This window comes from Podarcis melisellensis (assembly GCF_964234715.1).
Source record: "Podarcis melisellensis genome assembly, chromosome: 13".
Taxonomy (NCBI): domain Eukaryota; kingdom Metazoa; phylum Chordata; class Lepidosauria; order Squamata; family Lacertidae; genus Podarcis; species Podarcis melisellensis.
The window spans coordinates 54,512,231-54,519,119 of NC_138545.1; positions in this window are offsets into that span (position 1 = coordinate 54,512,231).

The following is a 6,889-nucleotide window of genomic DNA, read 5'->3' on the forward strand; positions in this document are numbered from 1 at the left end:
GAAAAAAGCATACGTCGAACGCCGCTCGGTTCCAGAGGAGATGTCACGCAGCAGCGACTACAGTTCCCAGCATACATTTGCGCGCTCCGTGCTTGTTCTTCAGCCCTTCTTCCAGCGGTGCATGCTGGGTAACATAGTCCTCCCAGTGGCTGGTTTCCACACGGATGCCGATGGGAGGTTGCCGGAAATGCCTCCCTCCCGAGGCATGCTGGGTAGTGTAGTCTGTCCATGCCGCTAACCTCCGCAGGAATAGCCGGCGGGCCGAAGGAGCTCTGTGCAAGGCATGCTGGGAAGTGTAGTCCTCTCCCGCTGGAACGGCTCTCAGGCTGCAGTCCGGGGCGACCCTGCTCAGTCCTGCCGCGGGGGCAGAGCATAAGGGGACGCTGGGTATAGAAAATGGATCATCTTGGGTTTGCGTGATCTTCACGGGAGATCTCCCCCAAAGGGCCAGCGCATCACAGATCACATCTGCCTCCGCTGACTGAACTGCACCCTTCCTGGATCTGGTGCTCTGTAGCAGCCGGGCTGTCGTGCAACGCGTGGATCCCAGGAGCGGGTCCTGATCCCACGCGGGGCCCTCTTGAGACCCCCAGCAAAATGCTCTTGGATCCTTCCTTCCTTCCTTCCTGTGACGGTGCATGCACAGCTGTGCTGCCGCCTGATGGATTAAGGCAACCTTGTAAAGTGAAATATAATTCGAATAATTTCAGTAGTAGCTTTAAGAAAGACATGAGGCCTAAGACAAATTAAGGATTAGTTAAATTATGAGAGACATGTGTACCGGCAACAAGTAATATATAACTGAAGTAAGGAATAGACCTGACGTTGGGTCTATAGTTCAAAGACCAAATCTTGCTTTATTGTTCTGTAAATAATTTTGTGTCCATTATCATTATCATTTGTATTTTTGGTTTTCTTCATTTTCTCTCTCTCAGTGTATCAACAAAAAAGCAAATGAATTTGGTTTTTTTAAAAAAGAAAAGAAATATGAAACTGACAGAAATAAATTCTATGATGCTTTCCTTTCCTTTATTATCTCAGAGAGAGACTTCTTAACCTGAATACTGTTTGATTTTTCTTGTTTATCCTTCCTTATGACAACACACCATTGATCATCACCAGGGTTTACTGGAGATTGCTTTTGAGTCCATAGACTTTTCTTAGCTATTGACTTCCTGGGTTTGTTCACTGTGATTGCCTTTTCGCAATCCTTGAGGCTCTGTGACTTGGAATCGTGGTTTTGTGCAATGCCCATGTCAGGAAAAACTTTATGTCTAGATTTTACAGTTCAGTCAGTGGAAATGGATATGATCTGTGATTTGACTGAGGTTTTGGGGGTCTCTTCTGTAAAAGTCATCTGAAGTCAAGCAAGATCCATTTTTTCAATGTCCTGGATTCAGCGGTTGCCTCCATCCTGGCAACATTACATTGCAAGTGATAAGCTTAATGGGGAAGGATAGTGTTGCCAAGAGGATGCATTTGCAAAAGTTGGATTTCTCATAACTGCCAGAGCGGCGCCTGCATTGTAAGTCGACCCCCCAGCATGAATTATTAAGTCCCATTCATTGCCCTGGAATTAAAGCTATCTCAATTAAGGGCTTTGGTATGTTTATCCACATGTAAAAAAATTCTTCTACACCCCAAGACCAGGCCTTGTTAAGAATCTGATTCTGACCCAAATGCAGAAGAACACTTAACTCCGGAAACGAGGGGTGCTGAGACTTCAACTTATATCCTCTGCCCTAGAACAGTTCCTCAGTGTTGTGGTGTGAAAAGGGTATTCTGCACATGCCTAGAGGTACTCCTGTCTTGCTTACTACTTTTTGTGTTTCAAGACTTCCATTGTTATGATATAACACAAAGCTGTATGTACACAGAAAGGGTCTTTGGCACATTATATGTGTTGATTGGCTTATAAATGCCAGGACGTCTGTATTACCATCATCTTTTTTTGTGAAATATAGCAGAGAATTATGCAATTATCGCTATCTATACTACATATTATTTTCATCTGACCTCATTATAGAATAGAATCATAGAGTTGGAAGAGACCACAAGGGCCATCGAGTCCAACCCCCTGCCAAGCAGGAAACACCATCAGAGCACTCCTGACATATGGTTGTCAAGCCTCTGCTTAAAGACCTCCAAAGAAGGAGACTCCACCACACTCAAATTCCACTGTCGAACAGCTCTTACTGTCAGGAAGTTCTTCCTAATGTTTAGGTGGAATCTTCTTTCTTGTAGTTTGCATCCATTGCTCCGTGTCCGCTTCTCTGGAGCAGCAGAAAACAACCTTTCTCCCTCCTCTATGTGACATCCCTTTATATATTTGAACATGGCTATCATATCACCCCTTAACCTCCTCTTCTCCAGGCTAAACATGCCCAGCTCCCTTAGTCATTCCTCATAAGGCATCGTTTCCAGCCCTTTGACCATTTTGGTTGCCCTCCTCTGGACACGTTCCAGTTTGTCAGTGTCCTTCTTGAACTGTGGTGCCCAGAACTGGACACAGTACTCCAGGTGAGGTCTGACCAGAGCAGAATACAGTGGCACTATTACTTCCCTTGATCTAGATGCTATGCTCCTATTGATGCAGCCCAGAATTGCATTGGCTTTTTTAGCTGCCGCGTCACACTGTTGGCTCATGTCAAGTTTGTGGTCAACCAAGACTCCTAGATCCTTTTCACGTGTACTGCTCTCAACCCAGGTGTCACCCATCTTGTATTTGTGCCTCTCATTTTTTTTGCCCAAGTGCAATACTTTACATTTCTCCCTGTTAAAATTCATCTTGTTTGTTTTGGCCCAGTTCTCTAATCTGTCAAGGTCGTTTTGAAGTGTGATCCTGTCCTCTGGGGTGTTAGCCACCCCTCCCAGTTTGGTGTCATCTGCAAATTTGATCAGGATGCCCTTGAGTCCATCATCCAAGTCGTTGATAAAGATGTTGAATAAGACCGGGCCCAAGACAGAACCCTGTGGCACCCCACTAGTCACTCTTCTCCAGGATGAAGAGGAACCATTGATGAGCACCCTTTGGGTTCGGTCAGTCAGCCAGTTACAACCCCTGCAAAAAGATAACCACACAACACGCCATGCATTTGATGAAGTGTGCTGTAATCTACCAAAGCTTACACCATAATACATCTTTTTGTTTTTAAAGTGCCTTAAGACTCTTTGTTGTTCATCTTATACATGTCAGCTCAGAAGTAAGTCCCACAAAGTTCACTGTGGCAGACTGCCAGGAAACTGGGCAAAGAGTTGCAGGCTTAGGCATGTTTTATACTTTTACAGTATTTGATATGGTTGTTGTGCAGTGTTAAGAGGTTTTGGGGCAACGTGCCACCAGTATGCCAAAGACACACATCTATACTTCTCCATGACATCTGAGTCAAGAGAGGCTGTGCATGACCTGGACCACTGTCTTAGCACGATAATGGACAGGATGAGGATAAATAAGCTGGACTGTGAAGATGGAGACACTCTGGGTGGGTGGTTCTCATGTCTGGGAGGTTGGTCAGTTGCCTCCATGTGAAAGAGCAGCTTTGTAGTTTGGGGTGGCTTTGTTGCTGGAGGCTCCGGCAGCCTCAGTGGCTGAGTGCCTTTTATTAGATATGGCTGGTGTACCAGCAATTATGGCTGTTCTTGGAGGGGGGTAGTCAGGCCACAACGATTCATGCACTAGTCACCTTGATTCTAGATTCAGGTAGGTAACCGTGTTGGTCTGACGCAGTCAAAATAAACATAAAAATATATAGTCCAGTAGCACCTTAGAGATCAACTAAGTTAGTTATTGGTATGAGCTTTCGTGTGCATGCACACTTCTTCAGATACACTGAAAGAGAAGCCACCAGACCCTTATATACTGTGGGAGAGTGGGGTGGTGTTTTCCTGAGAAAAACCTTCCCCTCCCAACACTCCCACTAAGGGTCTGGTGGCTTTTGTTTCAGTGTATCTGAAGAAGTGAAAGCTTATACCCAGAACAAACTTAGTTGGTCTCCAAGGTGCTACTGGACAATTTCTTTATTTAGTAACCTTGAGTTGTTGAATGAGCTCTAGGTGGGACTGCCCTCACACCTGGGCTGGAGGCTCCAGTTGGAGCAAAACTCTGCGGCCAGACAGCTTAAAAGCTTGCCAGGGGAAGAGCAGAACTCCATGTCACACTGTTACACTTGCTGCATTGGGGCAAGCATTTCCGCTCGCCTGATGGAATGATATCTCCCCCACCCCCCTTGCACTGTTCTGGGTGCTCTCCTGGGTCCCTCCCCTGAGCCACTTTGGGGTGGGGCAGAAGAGGAGACAAAGTCCCAGAGGTGCTTGTGGGACTCTTTGTGTTGGCCCCCACTATGGTGACTGTATAGCTGAGTCCAACCCAAAGTATTTGCATTGATTTTCAAGACCCTTAACAACTTGGGTCCAGGATGCCTTAAGGACCACCTGATTTCTTAGACCTCTGCCTGATCCCTGAGGTCTCGGGGGGGGGGGGAGTCTGTGTGCGTAGTCCTTCACAGCTCATATTCAGCAGGTTCAGGAGCATGGGCCCAATCCTGTGGAACTCCCTCTGAGCTGAGATCAGACAGGACCCTCTCTCTGTTGAACTTCTGGTGCCTAGCAGGCATTTAAAGACAGCCCTGATTATATAGTTAGGCTTTTTAAAAAGACAAAACAAAACGCTGTCATATTTGTTAAGCTGACTGCACACTGGTTAAAGATGATTCTGATTAAGTGGTATACATACATTGCCAAAATAAAATACAAATTATCAGAAATTGGAAAAATAAATACATAAAGGCTAATTCAGGGGGATTAGGTCAAACTGCCCCCTACTTCCCGAACCCCAGCAAATGCCCATCCATCCCTCCTTCCCTTTTGGAACAGTGATTCCCTTCCCAGGTCCGTTGTGAAGTGTTGTCATCCAGCTGGCATGAATTATTGAATGTTGCTAAATTTTTAATACAGATAGGATGGCTTAATGAGCCCCTGCATTTGCCCTACCCTGTTAGATCCGCTTGATAAAGACGCCCACATAGCAACGCCCAGCCTCCCTCTCTTGCTGGCTTGCCTGCCTTCTGCTTTCCAAAACGGAGGGGCTGGAAGGCAGGCACAGGCCCACCCCCCGTTACACAAGGAGTTCTTCCTTCAGGGCCACTGGAGGTGGTTAAATGCTGAGCTTGGGTGTTGTCCCAGGAAGCCCTTTTCTCCACACTAAAGCAAAGCTTGGCTACTTGGGCATGTGAGTGTTAGTGGAAATAGCAGAAAACTGAGTCATGATATGGCTGCACCCACCTAACGCAGAATAACAGGTAAAACCTTTGCGAACCTCCCCCTGTGGCAGTTTCACAAGCTTCCAGGTGGATTATACTAAACTTGTGTAAGATGTTTTTTCTCACAGACTTCAAGCTACAAGAATTATTGTTCTTGGGGGCTACAGAGGGGGCAAAATATAGTCTGGTTGTGACCTCCCACCCCATCCTGTATAGTCACCTTTGGCCTCACCCCTTGGGTCTCATCCTCCACTCAATCAAAGTCAACAGCAGACTCCCTCAACCTGGTGCCCTCCAGATGCTTTGGACTACAACTCCCATCTACTTCCATCAGCGTGGCAGGTGGGAAGCCTACTGCACAGTGCTGAGGCTGATAGGAATTGTAGTCCAAAGCATATGGAGGGCACCAGGTTGGGGAAGTCTGGCCTACAGAGACATGGAACACCTGTCCACTGCTGGCTGCTCCCTCCCACCGCTTGTCAGTTTCCCTTCCCTCTGCCTTCACCCACAGTGGTCCTAGCACATGGGTCACTCTCCCAGAGGTATCGTATGCAGCCATGCCCAGTTCCTCCTCCTTCTTTGGCGATTCTTCAGAGCCGAGTAAGATGGTCTTCCATGAACATGGTCTGAACAGGGAGTCCATGACTGTGGAGGCCAGTTCTGGATCCACACGTCCTTCCACAGTGGGGACATACTGTAGGTTTCCGGGCGGGTGTTGATCTTGGTGAGGGTTTGCCAAGCATGCCTTCCTCTTAGCATGTTTCTCCCTTGTGTCCGGAGTTTGAGCATCTTCAAAACCCATGGCACTTTAGTAAAGGCTGTTCTCCAATTGGAGCACTCGCAGGCCAGTGTTTCCCAGTTGTCGGTGTTTGTACTACATTTTTTGGCCTGCCCAGTTCCATGCAGTCCAGGACAGAGACGCATCCCAGGAACTAGCAGCTGAGGCAAGGAAGATTCTGGGAGCTGCCCTGCAGGGCTACAGGAAAGGGTTAAGGACAGCTGTGCAGGATCAGGCCCATCTAATCCAGCATCCTGCTCTCACAGTGGCAAACCAGACAGGATTCGAGCATAAAAACTCTGAGCCCTGAACCTGCAGTTTTCTTGCACTGCTGCAAACCTCAGTTGTTCCTCTGAACATGCACTGACTTCCCCTCTTGTTTCTCAGGGGCCCAACCTTGTTTTTTACAGTCCTGTTGGCACTCAGCACCTGTGTTTGCTATGCACAAATGTCTTACACACATAGATACCACATAGCAGAGCAACATGTTATACAGTGGTACCTCGGGTTAAGAATTTAATTTGTTCCAGAGGTCCATTCTTAACCTGAAACTGTTCTTAACTAGAGGTACCACTTTAGCTAATGGGGCCTCCCGCTGCCGCCGCACGATTTCTGTTCTCATCCAGAAGCAAAGTTCTTAACCTGAGGTACTATGTCTGGGTTAGTGGAGTCTGTAACCTGAAGAGTCTGTAACCCAAGGTACCACTGTAAAAACATCAGTGAATAGAAACAAACACGATAGAGTGTAACATAGGATGAATGTAGCTCTGATTCATCTTCAATAAAATACAGCAGAAGAAAGATATTTTTGCCCAACCAATTTAGGAGCATCCCATTGATGTGTGACTGTGCA